We start from the raw sequence: 21,518 nt of genomic DNA on the forward strand, positions 1-21,518 counted from the left end.
GCTTTTCTATGCATTTGAAAGAAACCTCAGAGTAAAACAAATGCCATTCTCAGAAAAAAATGCTATGCTTTTTGAAAGTCTAAGACATCTTCTGGCTGCTCATCTATTTATGTCTGGCTGAAATGATTTTTATGTCAGGAAGGAAATGTAGACAACGGTTTAATAGCGAATACTTCAAAATCAGATTTTTTTCTCAGTAAAGTATGAGTTAGACTTTCATTTAATAGAAAAACATTGTCTCTATGCCAATGCACTTTTTACAAAGCCAAATGAATATGCTTAGTGCAATTCAAAAGGTATTACACAAAATAAAGCTTATGTTTAATACGGTTTGAACAGAATCCAAGAAAATCCATTTATATTTTGAGGGAAGAAACCCGACTTTCAGTCTCCATAACCGACCATCGTCAGACTGTGTTCCAGGTTAATGTCCCATTCTCCATGTTCTTTCAGCTACTGTTTATTTACAGGACTTCTAAACTCTGCCAAAATCATTCAGCATACGCATATGAAAGAAGACATGCAAAGGCCATTTTCATGCCTATGATTTTTTTCTGGGTCATGTTGATTTCATGTCATTTTCAAACATTTTATGAAGTTTCCTTAATTACTCAAAATAATCTAGCAAGTTCTTGAAATAGCAAACCAATAGAAAGTCCGGAAGGCCATAAAGTTCTTTTCAATAATAACTCAAAGCAGTTTTATAAGTAGGTTAATATGGATCTTAAATATATTTTCCAACAAAGCTGCATATTATTTATCCAGTATTGTCATGAAACAAAAAGCAATCCCTAATATTTTTTTTTAAATCAAAGAAGATAAGTTACAAACTAATGCAAAGTAGATAAAGCTACTTTAGTTTTCTTTCAAAATACTTCCTCAAATCCAGATAAATATCATATGTACCACTCTAGAAGAAAAATACATATTTTCTGCTTTTCCACAGATATCATTAGGCTAGCTATTATACCTAGTATAATATGATGAATTTGTCTTATTTTATGCCACCACAGGAATGTAACACAATCCCGTTTGTATCATCTTAACATCAAAAATGATATAATAGTACCTAGCCTAAATTATTAGGAGAAGAAAGGGAAATAATATGCTTCAAATGCTTCTCACAATATTTGGCATTTTGGGTACCATTCTTTTATGTTTCTTAATAGGAATCATCTTCGTTTTGCTTTTTGTAAACCCAAATATCTAAAATAGACAATGTCCTCAATATGTATTTGTTAAATGAATGACTACTGAATGGTCAAAATGTGTATAGGCCGATAAATTTTTTAGGAATAAAGAGATGGTAGTGTGTATAGTTCTGTCCCTCCATTGTTTATGGTTATGCTGAAAGCAGGCTGGAACAGCCATTACCAAGAGAAAGTATGTTATGTAAATTGGGAATGAGTAATATTAACCAAAACAGCATCAATATTTAGAGAATAAAAAGATAGTTCGATGCAATAGTCAATCAGACAATACAGTTTAAATATGGAGTGCCATTCAAATTTGGAAATTGTAGGCAGAATTTAACAGGCAGAATAGTCTGGGGAGAGAGTGGGAATGTGACATAAACATAGATAAGGAAATAGAGCTCATATACTGCCTCTTCTGCAAAATATGTCTTACGTCAGTCCCCTATAGATGATCAACTTACTTTCTACAATAAATATGAATTTAAATAGACAATCATAATGGTCAAAAAAGAAATGCAGACAATGAAAGTTTTCACTAGTATTGTTTAGAATTGCTGCTCTGTGGGATAATGCAAAGCAAATTAAATTTTAGTCCATTTCAATGTGATTTACACATCTTCTATACAAATACACCCCTTATTGCCTGGACCTGGGGCAGACCACTGCCACAATTTGCCCTTGACATACCACTGGCCTCATTCTTAAGTGCAAGAGGGAATTTTTCAGTCAATTTAACCCCATTCTCTCCTACCTACATACTAAATATCTCAATATAAACACAGCTGCTAACTCATCAGATTTACTGACGGGATAGCTACTTGTTCATGAAGAAGGAAAAACTGAAAGTGGAAGAAAGAAGAGGAGGCTTTTCATATGGATTATTTTTTCAGGGAATATCAAAAGGGGCTTCTTTTCTCCCCAATATCACCATATGCAAAACACTTTTAAAGGAAACAATGTAATTTTTCTCACAATTTGTAAAGTTTAAACTAAAGACGAATAAATAAAATACTTCTGCAGTAAGTTAATCTCTTTTATGTTTATATGGCCTGCTTCAAAGTTTGTACTCAACAAACAGAAGGTGCTCAGTTTGGCTGGATGATTGCTAAAGCACTTTCCTGCTATGACTATATAATTATCAGGTTATCGTATTCAATAATGAATGTGAGTGATAGGCACCTGTTTCTTTTCTAATGAATAGTTTTGACACAGAGAAAGGATGATAGGACCAGAAGGCACCTATCAAGTGAAAGTCATTCATTAAGTAATAAATAATATCTGGAGTAAAGTCTTTTCTTACTTATTTTACTTTTCGCAGATTGCCCTATGTCCTCAACAACAACAACAAAAAAAAAAAACAGGAAAAATATAATGGGATAGCTGATTTTTGTGTATTATAGTATAAAACATGGTCTATTTAATCCTGTAGCTTTGGGGTAGATTACATTTGTCCTATCTCTAGGCTAGACTAAGTATTATGTGACAATACAGGTCAGAAACAAAGATAGCCATGAATTATTTTGTACACTTATATCAGCACTTTACTTAGATATTAGAATCACTCATTTGAAGTTTAAGCTTATATAATGGTGTCATCTGGGATAAGCAATTAATTAGTAGTCATTCTTTCATAAAAGCATACATCTGTGAATATTGTATACATAATACGTATGTATTTTTAAAATATTTTTTAAAAACTCTATTTTTCTACTATGTTCTCAGCATAAACATCTGAAAGGAAAGTGATAAAGTATCTTCAAAATAATACAGGAAATACTAAATACCAACTGAATCAGATTATAGGGCTGGGGGTATTTCAAAGATTAAAGAAGCTGCAAATTCTGAGATAAATTAGCATACTCTAGCATATAGACAGCTGCTTTTTTTTTTTCTCCGCATTGATTAAATAACAAATTTTTTATGGAGTCCTTTTAAATTATGGGAAATGATATAAATATTGTAAAATGTTTTGAAGCTACTGACATCACAGAAAACAAAGTTTGATTTTTAAAACCAAATTTCAAAGTATATGATTTTCCTGTTGCTGTATCTTAAACCATGGGTCTGTATTTTAGATGCTCGTTACAATTGACAGGTAATGGCAGGGTGCCTTTTAAAAATATTTGGAAGGCATTAGTGGTTTGTAATGGCCTCAAGTGAATCTAATGTACATTCAAGATTGAAAGATACTGACTGAAAAGCTGCGAATTATCGGTAGCTTTCAGGTATCCATAACGCTATTATTCTTGGCGGAATTCCCATACTACAAAACTGATCTAGCTTAGAAACTTTGCTATACCTGCTCAGTTTCTCTCCATATTAGAAAAAGGCATGAACAGCCATCATTCCAAAACAACCGCTCTTAATCCATCTCCATTCTGTATTTTATCTCTGACCTGCAGCTTAAAAATAATAGGGAAGTAGATTATCTGCTCTCCTAAAACTATTTCTATGAAAGTACTTATTATTATAAACAAATGGTGCTAGTATATAGACTCAGATTAACTATATAGTTTTGGTCATATGTTTCATTTAAAAATAATACAAACATTGGATTTCAATGAAAGAATGAATGTAGTTCCTTTAAAATGAATTAAGAAGAGGAGAAATCTGCATATCAAGATATTTGAATTTTAAATAGGACTGTTGGAGTAATCTCACGAACCTATAGATGATTCACATAGACATAAATGAAAATAAAGACATGATTTTTCATTTGCAAAGCACCCTTAAAATTACATTACATTCATTTAATACTCTTTTGTTTGGCACTTTAAATGACTATTGTTCAAAGTTTTCTTCCTCCAAGAGTATGCAAACTGGACCAAATATTCATTACCTCCTAATAATGTGTGTTTATCAGCACAAACAAGGCTTGTTTGTGTGTTGTATCAGCACTCTATTAAGTTTTATCTTTCAAAGTATATAAATATTTCCATTTAGAGAAGACTCTATTATTGACTAAACTAGATCAGATATTTGCCTTCCTTTTTTTTAAGCAGAAAAACATCAAAAAAAAAAGAGAAAAAAAATCCTGTGAGTTTAGAAAAAACACTTTTCTTTATGAATTTGCTTTCTGGAAGATTCAGGGTGCAACTGTTAGGAGAGACCAGGTGTGTGGTTGTCACATTAACCTGTGGGTGAGTGATACATAAGTCAGTTGGAATGGCCACTGTATACATAGATGAGGACAAATACCTATGACAAAATAGGATTTGATTAAAAAAAATCTAAATTTTAATAGAAAATCACTGGAAGTTATAGGTGAGATTATGGAAGAGTTTTGCTGCAGTGCATCTAGGATTTTAAATTGTGATCTTAAATAAATACATATCTGAGTTTCCATGTAAGCAAACTTGTTTGCTTATTACATAGAAACTAAGCAATTATAATCTCAGGAAGTCATAAAGAAAGAAACAGCTTTCTTTTCATCCACAAAAAAATACACTCCTTAATAAGCAAAATTGTGCACATTTAAATGCTATATCAATATTCTGTGGGTTCTAAAATGTACTAAATACCCAGTTCAGTTATAAAATATTTTTATGATTCCATTGCTAAAACATTGATTTTCTTCTGGAAATATATTTGTTCTTAGTTTCTTCATCTTTAATTATCTAACTCTTTTAAAATCATAAGAAAAATATCCTCATTCATAACTCTAGTGTGGAAAATAGTCTTTCTTCACAACCTCTCGTATTAGAAATGAATGTGCGGACTGTGGAGAAGAGAAGGCTTGTTCAATATTGTATTTTATACATGAAATAATATCATTCATATATATGATTAATCATGATACAACACTTCAAAAAATGCTATGAAACACAGTTTATATAAGAATTCCATAATAACAGAGTTACTTTTATTTTATATTGGGCATAATTTCAAATGGAATTAGTGTCCACTGACTCATTCATCTTAAATGGAAGTGGATTGAAATAAATACAAAAGACATAAAATTCAGCTTATTTGGAAGACTGGAATAACTCAATGGAGGATAATTACCTCTAAGATGCAAAACATGACAACCAAATACTAGTGTCTTTTCTTTTACACTTTCCTACTGTATGTAAAATATGCTTTGCTTGAATGGGAAGCAAGCTTTCCTCATTTTGGGAGACTCAGATACCTTCCTTTAGTTCAAGAAAGAAAAATAGGAAAGAAAAGGGTTGGAATCATGATACTGAAACTGAGAGACAGGGATTTCTAAAGTTGAGCAATTCAGGTGGCATAATGTCTCCATGCATCAACTTCAGAGTAACCCAGTCTACATATGGTAGTGATAGCAGAATTTATGCCCGCTACCAGAATGAAAAAAAGAAGAAAAGTTATATTGGAAAAATGAAGTCTTCTAAAAAGAATAGTTTTATTTCCTATATTAGGTTAGCAGATGTACCATCAACCTGGTACTTTCTATATGTTTAAAAGGCCAAAAACATTGTTTATAAACAATTTTCTAACATAACCAATTATCTCAGGTACATTTAATCCATCAGAAAACTATTTCACACACACACACACACATCACGTAAAATCAATTCAGCAGATGAGTATTTATACATATAGAGGAAAAGACAGGTAAACACAAACACAAACTCAAGATTGTAAAAAATTTTGTTTTATTTAAATTTCTAAACTGAAAAGTTTTATTAGATAAATGAACAGAATCTTAGTGTGGGATAGAATTTGATAGTACAGATTATTATTTGTTAAAAAATAATTTATAAATACTAATATGAATGTTTTAAATTCTTATTTAAAATTAAATAATCATACTTAATATTTAATTTTCTACAATCCTAATATAGAATTTGATAAAGTATTTACTCCAGTAAAATTTACTTTGTAATTATTGAATGAAAAAGCAGAGACAAGATACAGTGCTATCACTTTTTCAAAACAGTACTTATGCATGTAAAAACAATTTTAAATGATATTCAATTAAAATTATATCATTACACTTACTTGGGCAGATTTGGTTAGAAATTCTGTTTTCATTTTGCTCATCTGAAATTCATTTACACAAATATTATTATAGAAGATAGTTATCTAAAATTTTGTTAGAGAAAAATAATGTCTGCTTTTAAAAAGTAGTCATTAAAAAGTGAATCCTTTTAATAAAATAAAGAGATAATCATATACATTGATGGCCTCAGACTATATGCAAACAAATCTAATTCATATTTGCATATGGAAAATATTGGATAATTAATTATCGATTGTGCAGTATTTAAATAAATCTTGTCTTTAATTTCTAAAGCATTATCAAATAACTTCACAGCTCCAAAACATTCATATCTATGAAAGAACAAATGTGCTATTAGTAACATTTACTTTATGACAATACAATACCAATTTATTAATGTGCTCTTTCCTATTATTGTCTATTAGTGAAATGCCAATGAACTTATACAGACTTGTATGTAAAATGCCATATTGAGTCAAACACTACTATTTTCTTTTAAAATCAATTTAGAACTCTCCACAATAGTCAAATGATATGCATTTAGAAAATCAATATTCACTCTGTTCTCACTCTCATATATTTACATCCTTTCAACTTTATTTCCTTAGAATGGATTAGTATTTTTTCCAGGAGACCTAGATAATTTTTTCTCCTTTAAACTGTAGTAGACTATTATATTATTTCATTTATCTAAATTTAGTTTTTGATCTATAAAAATGTAAATGCCATCTGTGCTGGTTTGAAACTGTTATGTACCACAGAAAAGCCATGCATTTCTAATTCATCCTTGTTGTGAATGGGACCTTTTTATCAGGTTGTTTCCACAGAGATGTGATCCACTAAATTCAGAGTAGGTTTTAATGATTTCCTGGAGCCTTTTATAAGCAAGAGAGGATGCAGAGAACAGAGAGAAAGAATATGCCCAGGAGAAGCCAGAAGGATCCAGAGAAGCTAAGAAAGTAATTTTGAGACCAACCCAGGAGAGAAGGGCCAGCAGACATTGCCATATGTCTTCCCATGTGACAGAGTAACCCTGGATGCCACTGCCCTTTCTTCAGTGAAGGTATACTTGTTTTGGGCATTTTTATGGCCTTAGAACTGTAAATTTTGTAGCCTAATAAATCTCTTTTGGAAAAGCCAATCCATTTCTGATATATTGCATTCCAGCAGCTTTAGCAAACTGAAACAAGATTTTGTTACCAGAGAAGTGGGGTGCTGCAATCTGCAAATACCAAAAATGCTAGCATGGCTTTATAAATGGAAAGGGGGATGATTGTGGAAGAATTGTGAAAGGCTTCATAGAAAAATGCCTGGAATGTTTTGAAGAAACTGTTGGTAGAAATATGAATGATAAAGACATTTCCAATGAGGTCTTAGACAGAAATGATGAATGTCACATTGTAAAATGGAAGGGAGGTGACCCTTGTATTAAAGTGGCAAGGAATTTGGCAAAATTGAGTACTGGTGTTGGATGGAAGAGAGAATTTGAGAGTGATGACTAGGATATCTAGCCGAGGAGATTTCCAAACTAAATATGGAAAATGCAGCCTGGCTTCTCCTTGAAGTTTATAGTAAAATGTGAGAGGAAAGGGATAAGCTGAGAACTGAACTCTTGGGTACAAAGAAACCAGAAACTGATAGTTTGGAAAATTCTGAACTTTTGGAAAATGGGTCCCCAGAGAATAGCGCCACACATGAAGATTTAGCCAAACATGGAACCAGTCAGCCATTACAGGAAAAGACAGGATTGGAAATGGAGTTATCCAAGAAGGATTTGTGGAAAGTCCCATTGTCTGATGACTGCCACCCCCTGTATGCTGCATGGAAGGCAAAAAGTTTGTTGCAGGGATCTGTATAAACAGAATGACTACCAGTCTGGACTAAAAGGGACAGATTGAAAGAAAATGACTTCAAAGGTAAAATCATGGAAGCTAAGATCTGGAGCCAAGAAACTTCAGGCCAGAATAGTGAACCCACCCATGCACATGGAGAAGGTGATTTTGTCCTGGAGTTTATAGAGAGTGGGCCTTCTGCCCCATCATTCAGGTAGAGTTTTGTCACCCCAGGGCTCTCAGATAACTGAGGAACTGAGAGGAGATTGGCTACTCCATTGTTCTGGAAGAATGCTACTGCCCCAGGCCTCAGAGAGGGTGGAGCACATTTGATTAGGTAGAGCTTAACCACCACCCCACTGTTCTAAGGGGATGCCCTGGAGGCAGCAGAGTACCTGGGTGTGGTTCCAGTGCTTAAAGAAGGTGGAACCAAGAATAATGTGGTCTCTTCAATGCTTGGATCTATTACAACTCTTATCCTCAGTGTTCAGAGATATTAGGGCTACTGCATAAGCCCTTGGAGAGGTTAGGAGTGCCACTCTCTCAAACCCTATATATGATACATCATTCTACAAATGACTCTCAGACCTTGAAATCTAATGGAGTCTGCCCTGCAGGTTTGTGGAACTGTTTGGGATCTTTAACCCCTGGTTTCCTTTGAATTTCTCCCTATGGAAATGGGAATGTTTATCCTATGACTTCCCCTTTTTTCTATATTGGAAGCACATAATTTGTTTTAAGCTTCACTGGTTTACAGCCAGAGGAAAATTTTTGCCTTAAGACAATCCGTGCCTTCAGCTGATTTTAATGAGGTTTTGTGGTGTTTTTTACTTTGCCTTGTATTTGTATTGTCATAGAACTGGTTTAAGGTTTTTGTGATATTGGAATGGAATGAATGTATTTTCTATATGGAAAGACCATGTCTTTTGGGAGTCTAGAGCATGGAACGTGTGGTTTGAAACTGTTTTGTACCTTAGAAAAGCCATGTTCTTCCAATCCATTCTTGTGGGTGCAGATCCGTTGTGGGTGGGACCTTTTGTTTAGGTTGTTTCGATGGAGATGTGACCCACCCAATTCAAGGTGGGTCTTAATCCTTTCCTGAAGTTCTTATGAAAGAAAACCAGAGATGTTTAGATAGAAAAAAGAATTGCCCAGAAACATTTGGAGAGAGCTAGTGCAGAAAGCAGAGATATGAAACCAAGTGAAGGACCCAGAGGGAAAGAGATGTCATAGAGATACTGAGAGGAGACGAGAAGGACACAGAAAGCACAGAGGTGTCCCAAGAGAAGCAATGATGAACCCACAGACACTCAGAGAGAAAGCCACTGGAAGCAGAGGCTGAGAACAAGGGAACCCAGGAGCAAGGGACCACCAGACATCGCCATGTGACTTCCCTGTAACAGAGGAACCTGGGTGCCAGTGACCTATTTTCAGAGTCAAGGTGTCTTTCCCTTGATGCCTTAATTTGGACATTTTTGTGGCCTTAGAACTGTAAATTTGTAAAATTGTAACTTTGTAACCTAATAAGTCTCCTTTGTAAAAGCCAACCCATTTCTGATATATTGCATCCCATCAGCTTTAGCAAACCAAAACGCCATCCATATTTGTATGCATTTTTTAATTAATTTATTTTACCCATAAATGGTTCAGGAAAGGAAAATGTGGTGTTAGAAACCCCAAGCCGACATTTAATTTAGGGAAAAAAGCTGGTCCTCTTTCTTTCAGGAAAAAAAAAAAAATTAAGGTGTGCTTTTCTGCTTATCTATTGCCTAGACCAGAGTTTCTCAACTTCAGCAACACTGAGATATTGAACCCAATAACTCTCTGTTATGAGAGCTCTCCTGTGCATTGTAGGATGTTTAATAGCATCTCTGCACTCTGTCTGCTAGATAAAATAACAACCCCAGTTATAGCAATCAGAAAAGCCTCCAGACATTGCCATCTGTTCCCTAGGGCAAAATGTGTCCTGGTTTGAGAAGCACTGGCTTAGATTCTTCAGTTTAAAAATGAATATAGGGGGCAGGCCACAGTGGCTCAGTGGCAGAGTTCTCACCTGCCATGGCAGAGACCCGGGTTCCATTCCCAGTGCTTTCCCACGCAAAAAAAAAAAAAAAAAAAAAAGACATGTGAATATAGGACCCATTAAAAGACCCACTGCTGTATACTATGAGAATCTGTAAATATTCAAAAACCCACCTGTGTGCAAATATAAAATAATGTATAGCGGGATGCTAAATTGTGCATTATAGCCATAGTGCAGCCTGGAAGTAGTTGTCTGATTCTGACCTTCATCCTATGATATTAAATAAATGAGAAAAAGACGATGAGGACATTAAAAATGGGCATTTTCTTTTCTTTCCTGGGGAAGTTTTATTCTGTGTTGAAAAGGAGATGCATATATTTTTCAAAGTGTGTTGCTTTGAATTCTCTATCACTCTAATGTAATGTTACTCTATCATGTAGATTTATTTTTAATCTTCCTGAATCATGACTATTTTTACATTGTTTGCCTTGATAAGTCAGGTAAGTTGATATTCCTAGAAGTATTACACACTTTCCTGATTAGAGTGTCAACTCCCTTTTTGGTGTTTTAAGGATTAATTAATAATATGTCATACTGTATTACTTTTCTTCAAATCTTTTTTTTTTTCTTGAGACATATTAAACAGAGAGCTGAATGGTGATGATGATTCCTGTAATTTTATTAGGAGTCAGGAGGCTTGGTAAATATTTGCTTATAATTTCAGAACCCTGGTGTTCTTTATCCTGGTTTTCTCTATCTTTAGCCCCATTGTAAAGGATAACTGTAATAGAAGATGGTTCCTGAATGCCCACAAATGCCTTTGCTTATGTGTAATTTCAGACATTTTAATTGAGAATTGGATCACGTCTTATTTACCATAGCTGATTTCTTCAGTGCAGGAAGTTTAAAATTAAACTTGCACTAGGTCCCTGAACTGGTCAATATAAAAGATCTCTCTTTATGTTTTTCTCTTTATTCTTTGCACACATATCCTCACACACACATATCTGTGTATAAATGCATACGTATGTTTATTTGTGTATTTACATACATGCACACATATATGCATATACATGTATATACAGAGACAAATAAATTATTTTGAAATAATTATGAAGCTTCCACTGAGTGCCCAAAACAAAAACAACTTTGAGGTTTTGGATACCTAGACTACAGAACTCCTTCCATCTTTATCTTTTATTATATTGCCTGTTATATTATCTTTTTAGTAGAAAGATAGTGCTAAAACGATAGTACAATCTGAGCAAGAAGAGGAATATTATTAGAATGGTAGCATTGAAATATAATGTGGAAATTTAATATATTAATGAACCACAGTTATGTTAACTCCATTAATTAAATTACTCAGAAAATATTCTTTGCAAATATGGATCATACATTTTTCTCACTCGGTTTAACAAACATTCTTCATAGAACCACAGAAATGAGGGTTATAGATTGCACTAATATAAACTAATCACTCTAGTCAGTTGAATGAAGATATGTATAGGTGATTAAACTGGAAGGCATATAAAGAATACATGTTCTTACAAGGAAAATATGCATGTATGCATATGTGCATATTATGCCTGTTTTTCTAAAGTTAAATCAAATTATGAAGATAGGGCATTGCAAAATATCCAGAATATCTTTATATGGTACTTGTTTATACACTTGCCGGAAGAGTTCGTGTACATTTGAGGTCAAATTATATGTAATTTGAACACTAATGGTTCCCTGCTAGAATTTTTTTTTTCTTTTCTTTCTTTGTTCCTTCTCCTAAGCATGCAGCAGCTCATACATTCAAGCTTTCATCTTTTGAATGAAGGAATTCCAATTCAATAGCAGCAGTAATACATTGAAGTCCTAATACATTAAATCCTTATACCTTGGTGTACATTGTTTTATTTGGAATGAGTTAGGTAGCAATTTAGCAATATTCTGTGGGAAGAGAATACAGAAGATGCCAATGTGGATCAGATTGCGGGAAGGCAGTAAGGTAAGGGGAACAGCCTACTGTCTGGGAGGGCCGAACACCAGCGGGACGTTCCCGGATGTGAGTGGAATGAGAATACTAAATCTAAATGCCTCTGATTCTAGTAATTCAGAGGAGCTTGTGAACAATATTGCAACAAAACCCTACAGTTTTTATTTAAAAAAATGTAACTGTCAAAAACGTATACCAAATGTAAAAATACAAAAGTCCAGTCCTCAAAAATCATCCCTCAACATCCAAACAGGGCCAGTTTTTTAAATGATAAAAACCACATTCTGCATTCAGCTGAAACATGAAACACAGTTGGAATACATTTTTCATGTAGCAAGAAATCAACATAATGGTAAACAACAAAAATTAAATGCAAAATCTATGTGTTTACGTGACATCAATAGCATAGAACTCACAGAGTGTACTTTAGAGTCAAAATCAAATTTGGTGGTAAAACACTTAGATTCCAATTAAAGTCTTATTAGGATGTGCATTTGTGAAATACTCATTCCTCCTCATTAAAAAACAGAAAACTAAGTACAGAATACTTGTAAGTACTGCTTTTGCTTTTAAAAAAGTAGTGTCACAAAGATTGCATGTGGCTTCTGTCAAGTTAGAAAGAGATAATAAAACTTTACTTTTGATGCCCTCCATTACAAATAAATGACACAGTAGTTCATTAGGCAAAGTGGTTATCAACAGTTACAAAAATTAATAGGAAAAATAAATAGGCATGTTATGTAACATACAAAAGAAAATAATCATGTTTCAACCAATAACATGGATGTTTTCTAGAAGGAAGAAGTTAAAATAAATGAAAATACTAATTAGAAGTACCTGGGGAAAAGCCTTCAGCAGGAGCAACAGTTAAAAATGTCGGAAGGTGGAATCCTGTTTGGTGTATGCAAGGCTCAGCAGTCAGCCCAACGCGACTGAAGTGGAATGTGCAGAAGGAAAAGTAAAGCCAAGTGGCAGGCACAGTGAGATGGGTGATGAGGAGTCTCCTTCTGTACAGCCTGGCCAGCCACTCACAGAGGGCTGAGCAAAGGAAACACAGAGCTGCCATTTACTGAAATGAGGAAAAGTGCAGGAGGAACAGACATGGGGAAGAATGGTATGAACTGAGTTTTGCACATGATCAATTTCCTACATCTACAGATACATAAGGAGAGATGGTGTCAAGTCGGTATTGGGTATTTGATTATGGAGTTCAGGAGACAACTAGACTGAAGATGAAAAATTAGGATTCATCAGCATTCAGATGATATTGAAATCACGGGATGACATGAAATAATCTGGACAGTGAGGATAAATGCAAAAAAGAAAGCATCAAAGGACTGAGCCCAAGGGCACCCCCAAATTTAGGGGTGAAAAGTAGTGTCCCAGCATCCTGATAAATAAACTACTTCAAGGTGAATAGAGTTTTTCATGATATGAAATGCTCCTAATTGGTAAAGTGAAATTAGTGTGAATTGGTTATTGAAATTACAACATGAAGGTCATTGGTGACTGATAGAGGGGGTTTTAATACAATATTGTGGACCAGAATCAGTGGGAGGGGCAAAAATAGAACCGGCAATTGTAGATTCAAGGAGATATAAACGGAGCAGAAGTTATAGTAGGGATTGTTCAAATATGAGAAATATTTGAATGATCCAAAAGAGAGAATTGGTGATAAAGCAGGGAAATTGCCGTAACAATGTCTTTCAGTAGCTGAGAGGGGATAGGATTTAAAGCGCAGGAGAGGGTTTGGTCTTAGCTGAGGGCATGACAGCCCATCTATTTTTATTGTCTATGTATAAATAGTAAATAAATGTGTAACATTTCATTAATTTGCTTTGTCCATTGAAATTCACATGATAGAAATGAAAAGGTTTTAGTTTCATATTATTCAAATCACAGGCCTGTAAATAATGCTGGATAGTGGAAAATTATGGATATACATATTTTTTATATGCATTCCATATTTTCTTTATGTAGATTTTGGAGAGGAAAATACTAAAAGTAAGTTCGTATTCAGCTGCTATTCTTCATCAGTTATGTTTCATTGTCATTTCCAGATTTAAAAATATGATGCTAAATATTTCCATCACATTTCCTTGATTTGTAAAATTTAATTATATTTTCCCTCCTGTATAAGGGGTTCAAATTTAACTCACCTTATTTGAAAATTTTCCTCACCTTATCTGAAAAAAATCAAAAGTTTGTATTCTGCTGCTCTTCTTCATTTGTTACATTTCATTGTATTTTTTAGATTAAAAAAATATGATGGCAAATATTCCCATCATGTTTCTTTATTTTTAAAATTTTGTTTTATTTTACCTCCTGAAAAAAAGTGTTCAAATTTTCCTCATCTTATTTGAAAATTTGGAACAATTTTCAACAACTTGAAATGCTTTCTGTAGCCCTTGAGGTCTCCATGTCTTCCATACGGTATCATTGTCAAAGAATTCAACAATTAATGCATGAACTACTCATCCTTACTGTTAATGTAAAGAAAAGCTGAGTTTCATAGAGTTTTCTCCATATCTTTGAAGTATATGCTTAGTACGAAATGCAGTATTAGTGGTGAACCGCCAGATGCCCAGCGGAACTAGGAAGGTCCAATACTAGAATAACTATTGGCAATTCCTGCAGAACTCTTCCTCCTCCGTAGCTCTCTCTATCTGATAGTTGCCTCTAATAATCTCACAGCCATATGTATGTATCTATACAATACAAACACAAACAAAACAATTGCTATTAAATATGACACAATTATGCCTGGAATTTTGCTATTTTCCCCAGCCCAATAATAGGAATACTTTTACACTTGCAACCTTTTTTTGACTGGTTTGTGTGTGCATATATGTACAGGTATACAAATATGCATATATTTATAATTATATATATATATTCACATATGTATGTACATACATTATTTAAAATGCTTTTAAAATATAGAAAACTATGCTCTTTACATAATTCATGAGATGCCAATCAATACCTTTTGCTAATGCATAAACAAAGATGTAAACATAAGTAGGAAATATTAAAATGCACTTGAGTTTAACAAGGCACCATCAATGTATTACTTTCTTAGGAAAAAATGAATTGTTTATCATATTTATGCCTATATGTTGTCCTCTATGATTACACCTCTATTTCATGGCATGTGTTTGAGTGTGTGAATACAAAGATTAAGAGTGTTTCTTTGGACATGAGACACATGCTCTAATAAAGTGGAGCAAATATGCATAAAGAACATTTAAAAATATTGTGGACATTTTTAGATTGGCCAATCCTTATCAACTAAAACACCCCACCCTCATATACACACAGACACAAATACACACACATGCAGACGTATCCAAGGAATAGGAGGAAATTCCCTGTAGGTGTTTCAAGCTGGAAAACAACTTAATAAGGACATGGACTTAATAATACAGGAACTTAAAGATGATAAAAACAACAGAATTAGATGAAAAGACACAATGTAGAAGACAATAGGATTATGACTAATGAAACAACCCAAAACTATAAGGAATAGAATGATAAAATTTAATCACAGGCAATATAGATGAAAATATTCCATGACAAATCTGACCCATGAGCCATGCATCAAGGGCTCCCACCTGCCTTCCCTGTTTCCAATCTTGGATTAGCAATTCCTGTCACTGAAGGGGCAGAGATAATTGTCTGATTCTCTTTGGATTGAATATTCTTTGTACAATATAATGAGAAAGAAATTTGAGTGTGCCAGTTTTGAGCCTAGGCATTAGTGCCTTGCACGTTTCCACCTGCTCTCCTCTGCTTTTTGCTTCACAAAGAGAAGAACTTGCCTCGTACCACACTAGACCCAAGAGGAGGGAACAAGCCCATGGTCAGAGCTTTCCCAGTCAGGCTCAGTACAGGTCACCCAAATTCCCACCAATCCAAGAAGAAGAATGAAGTTTAGGATTAGATGCACTTGGAGTTTTATTTGTTTGGTATGCAAAAAAATAATTAATTAATTAATTAATAAAATTTTAAATGATAAATAAAACCAGAAAGCAGATAATACATGTGGAGGAAAATATGATAAATGTAAGAATAATTTATAATTTAAAAATATATATTCTAAATATTATACACCCGAGAAATAAAACAATAATAATTTCCAAAGTTACAATAGAACAATAGAGCATTTCCCTAAAACTAAGGTAATACTAAATCCAAAGATTGTGTGTGTATGATAATAACCAAAACAAAACAATAAAGTGGTAAGAAGAATGGATGTGGAAAGAAATATTTTGCCTTATATTAGATTAGGCAAAAGTATCATATAAAATATATCCAATATTGAAGTGTTCAACAACATGGCATTTTCTGGCTAAAATATTAGAATTCAAGAGTGAAAGAAATATTTTTCAGACATTCAAGCAAAACAATATAAATACCTAAAAAGGAGGGAAATCAGACTGGCATTACATTTCTCAAAAGCAACTTTACTGTCATAAAGCATGGAGCAATGTTTGTTTGCACATTCCGAAGAAAAGAATGGGTGATTAAAAAACAGAGTATATATTTTGCAAATCTTGACAAAAAAGTAGGGTATAAATCCACTAGAATGTCAAGCAATATAAAGTCAATGGATAAATAAAAGAAAATGAGAATATAACCTCTCATAAGCACTTCTTTAGGGAAAAAATTCCTTGTTGACAAAATCCAGCCAAATGAGAAAATATTAATAATTCAGTAATAGAAGAATCTAGGTAATATCATCAGGTAAGAGACTTGTATTTAAAATATAGACAAGATACTAATTTAATAAAATAATATTACTAAAATTAGTATAAAAAGTTTTCTTAAAAGCAAAGGGGAGCATAGTTGTCAGCTCTCAGGATGACCCCTCTTTCTTCCAGCTGCCTGGAGTGTGTCTTGCTGACATATTGTAGGTGAACTACCCTTTGAGGCATCCTACATTTAATCATAAAAACCAAGCGGTTCTTCATCTCAGGACAACTTTGCAGTACATCTTATCTGTCTGTCTTTGCTTTTTTCCCTCCCTCAGAGGTGTACTTTCTGAGACTACTCCCTAAAATGTTTCTTGCATGAAAAGATTGTTTCAAACCATCAGCCCCATCAAAAAAAAATGTGTGACCTTAATGCAAGACATTAAGGCTCATTTATAAAATGTGAATAACAACAGTACACACCTGAAGAGAACAGTTTTGATTCTTCCATGGTGCATAGGAGTACATACTTTCCTAACACTTCCCTAACCCACCCAGGTCCTCAGAGGCCCTGCCAATCATGGAAGTTGATCTCACTTGCTTCTTTCTGTATGGAGATTGAGTTTACTGGTCTAACTGCAATCCCATCTCCCTTGTTACTGATTAGCTGAGGACTGGTATCTGATACAGTTTGGGCTCATTAGTGATGATGAGAAGACGGCTGGAGGCTTCACGCTGAGCATTTCTCTGGTACCTCTTAGAAAGCTCCCCAAGTGATTTTTTTTCCTCTTCTTGGTACCAGGAGAAGATGTGGCACCAGGGTCAACAGCAAACATTTTGACACCAAATTGACACATGGGAAAAAACAAAATAAACAAACATGTAAATGGAGCATGAAAGCCTGAATTAAGTCAATCCTGAACCTTCCAGAAATACAGGTCTGTGAGAAAATCAATTTTCTAATTGTTTCTAGCAGCCAAACATATTCTAAAATAGTTTACAAGATTATGAGTGTTGTGATAGATTAAATTATGTACCACAATTTAGACATATTCTTCATCTTGATCCACTTTCCTGAGGGAGTAAACCCAGCTAAACGAAGATGGGCCTTAATCCATGTTACTGGCTCCTTTGTAGGTAGAAGAAATTCAGTCAAAGAAAGCCAGAGGAAGGAGCCAGAAGTCAGTGGAATCTGAAAGAGAAGGGCGAGGATATTGCCAGGTGTTGGGAATCAGTGAAAACAAGTCAAGGCACGCGAGATTGCCAGCAGGCTTTGGCAAGAAAGCAGTGCCTTGCTGATGCCTCGATATTGGATTTCTCCTACCTCAAAACTGTGAGTGAATAAATTCCCCTTATTTAAACTTACCTCTTTGTGTAGCCAACTTGCAAACTAAGACAAGTACCAAAGCTGATAATGAATGTAGAGTAGTTATAACAGCGCCAGACACATAACTAGCACTCAATAATGGGAATAAAAATGTGTATCTGTGCTCCATCATAGCCCAATAACCAAACATAATACCTGCTTTTTCCTTAAACCTAAATAAACAAGCTACATTTTTTAGTAGACGTTCAGGATATTCTTATTCATGTCCTCTGCACCTTTTAATTTTCCTAATTATTTCTTTTATATTGATTTTTAGCTCAATATGTATTCCATTACAGCTCACAGAGTTGTGGGGATCAAATGTGATAATGAATTTAAAACACAACAGTAATTGGCAGTGAATGAGCCTGAAAGAAATTGAACAATATATTAATTGTGATTATATCCCAGGATTTTTTTTCTTTAAACAAAATTTTATTTACTTAGAAGTTTTTCTTTCTTTTTTTTATTTTTGAAGGTTATTTATCTGGTTTTACCCAAACAATTTCATTGTAATTAGGAAAAGCATGTTTGTTAATACGTTTATTTTTTGTTGGAATTTTTTAAAAATGTCTTGTGGCTGGGTGAAAGTTCACTTTTCATAGCTGTTCCATTTGCTCTTGAAACAAGTGGGTTCTTGTTGAACAAAAAAGTTATATATATATTCATTAAATAAATCTGGTTCAAATATATATATTTATTAATATTGACATTTAATTTATCCATTACTGAGAATAGTGTTTAAATTCTCATATGAGTAGGCATTTACCAATATTTTATTGCAATTCTGTCATTTTTTCCTTTAATTTCTCTGAGACTATGCAGTTTGTTCAGCATAGCTCTAGTTTACTAGTGAGTAACTCATTTTGTAATCATGTAGTAACTAACTTTATCTTTATTTGCTTTTTTAGAAGATCTGCTTGTGTAATATTGCCACAGCTATACATTTTTGGTAAGATTCTGCTTAACAGTTTTCCATTTTTTCTTCTTTACTTTATTCCATATATTTTCAGAATGTTTATTATAAATGGCTTATAGAAAGATTTTTCTTTGCTTTACGTTGCAATCTTTGTCAAATAACCAACAATTGTACTCTAATTACACACCCCGGGACTGTTAAGGTGGTTGCATTTATTTTGTACTGTTATTTTAAGATTTTAATCTAACTCTTTATTACTACTTTTCTCACTTCTCACTTAAATTATATATTTCACTTCTAATTTTAGAGGTTAACATTCGAGTTTTGCTAGGGGTACCTGACAAACTCTAAAATTAACCAACACCTCCCACACTGGAAAGTATACAGATTTTCAAACTCCGTAGTTCTAATCACTTTTACCTCTATGACATGTTATTATTTATTGGCATTTTTCCACCTTGATTTAAATACACAACATTAAATAGTGTTGCTTTTTATACGCTGACCCGTCCCGCAGGTCTATCGAACCAGGACCTGAAAGAGGGAGTGAGAATTGGGGGGACAAGAGGCGCGAGAGAAGGAGACAAGACAGGGTTCTGATCAAGTCTCGTTTATTGAGGGCGGGTTGAGAGTATTTATACTAAAGGAAAGGAGAAAGTGAGTATATGCTGACGTGGAAGAGCTCTATGATACTATAGGTTGATTTAAAAGGAAATATGGAAAAGTTCCTGGCGCTCTAGTAGGTCAGCTGATTTACGAGAAGGGCAGAGCAGAAGTGAAGAAATGGAAACTTAACTGGGTTAGTACATAAGATGGCTTCAGGATACAAAATGGCCTACAGATCGCCAATGCCCTAGGCAGCTCCCCACAATACGGCTTTAACAGTCCTTTAATAGACTTACCTACATTTTTAATTTTCTTGGTTTACCTTTTTTTCGTGCATCTGACATTTAAATTTTTACCTCAATTTTTCTTAAACCTGAAATATATCATGCATTAGTTTCTTTCAGAAATAGCTTATTAGTGACAATGTATTTGAATATCTTTATATCTGAGAGTCTTTATTTCATTCTTATTCTTTAATGATAATTCAACTTTGCATAGAATTCAACCTAGACAGTTATCTCATAGCGATTTGAAGATAATGTTCCATGCTTCTGAAAATCGCTAGTTAAATATGCTTTGTAGTTAAATATGCCTTTTTTCTTTGTTATCTTTCCACTGATGCTGTGCGGTTTGAGATTGCATAGGTAATAATGTTTTTTATTTTGTTCGGTATCTATATGATTGAAGAAGCAGGTTCACATTTTTATGATTTCTGGAAAAAAATCAGCTATTATTTGTTCAACTATTTCCTCTCTTTCTTTTTCTCTAATTCTTTTCTGAAAAGTCAATTAGAATTTTATGGCATTTGTGTCATGCTTCCCAAACACGCTTTAATATTACCATCTCTTTATATTTTACATTTTATACTTTCTTCAGCTCTATCTGCCGGGTCACCTGTTATCCTTTCCTTGCATTGGCTATGCCAGTGACTTTGCTCTTCATTTCTTGAAGCCATGTTTCAATTTCCTTAAGTATACTATTTAATGCCTGTCTTAATTTTTTTTTTTTTTTTTTGGGCAGGCACCGGGAATCGAACCTGAGTCTCTGGCATGGCAGACGAGAACTCTGCCAATGAGCCACCATGGCCCGCCCTTACCTTTTATTTTAAAACATAATATTCTATTTTAATATGTTTATTCACACATTATATCTTAAATTATTTTTATTACTCCTATTATAGTTTCCATTCTGCATCTAATTCTGTAGATTCTAAATCTGCAGCTTGCTATATTTGCTGCTATCATTTATTCAGTTTTCTGGTGCATTTGGGAATTTTTATTTGTAACATTATTCGTAGTTGGTCTTCTAGTTTGGGAACACTGTCTAGTCTAATATTAAGGACTGCCACTCCAAAAGTTCTAAAAGTTGAATCCAATATGTATTTAGCACCTTGAGAACACAGAGATAATTAGAATTTTATCACTCTTGTCACAGAAACACCTATAATTGGTCTATAGTGGAAAACTAGTTCCTAGATAATAAAAGAAGAGTGCCTTTTAAAGATGGTGTGGCCAAGAAGATAATGAATAGTTGGTAGAGTGTGATGGGAGGCAGTAAATACTGGAAGCAACTGAAAAATATTGTGGTGGGTTTGAGCTATGTACCACAGAAAAATATGTTCTTAAACTTAATCCTTTCCTGTAGGTATGAGCCCATTGAAAGTATGGTCCAACTCAATCACAATGGGCCTTTATCCTATTACTACAGTTCTTTATAAGCAGAATGGAGTTCAGTCCCAGAGAGAGAAAGCAACGGAGGGAGCAGCTAGAAGCTGAAATCATTCCCAATTCCTGTCTAACCCCAGGACTCCCTGACAACTACAAATATCCTTTCTTTCTATATAGATTTGTCTATTCTAAGTAAGACATATGATGTAATCATTGAAAAAAATATATTTCGGGGACAAGATTCTTCCACTTAGCATATGTT

The 21,518-nt window shown here is 33.9% G+C and overlaps 2 long non-coding RNA genes across 2 annotated transcripts in view; one reads left to right on the forward strand and one right to left on the reverse strand.

The window, feature by feature from the left end:
• Positions 1 to 18,025, forward strand: part of LOC143679448 (uncharacterized) — a 206,903-nt gene extending 188,878 nt beyond the window's left edge. The window contains exon 3 of the long non-coding RNA XR_013173778.1: positions 17,836 to 18,025. This is a non-coding gene — a long non-coding RNA (uncharacterized LOC143679448). The remainder of the gene's footprint in view (positions 1 to 17,835) is intronic.
• Positions 14,415 to 21,518, reverse strand: part of LOC143679449 (uncharacterized) — a 35,667-nt gene continuing 28,563 nt past the window's right edge. The window contains exon 3 of the long non-coding RNA XR_013173779.1: positions 14,415 to 14,712. This is a non-coding gene — a long non-coding RNA (uncharacterized LOC143679449). The remainder of the gene's footprint in view (positions 14,713 to 21,518) is intronic.

Source organism: Tamandua tetradactyla, chromosome 4, assembly GCF_023851605.1.
Source record: "Tamandua tetradactyla isolate mTamTet1 chromosome 4, mTamTet1.pri, whole genome shotgun sequence".
NCBI classification, from domain to species: domain Eukaryota; kingdom Metazoa; phylum Chordata; class Mammalia; order Pilosa; family Myrmecophagidae; genus Tamandua; species Tamandua tetradactyla.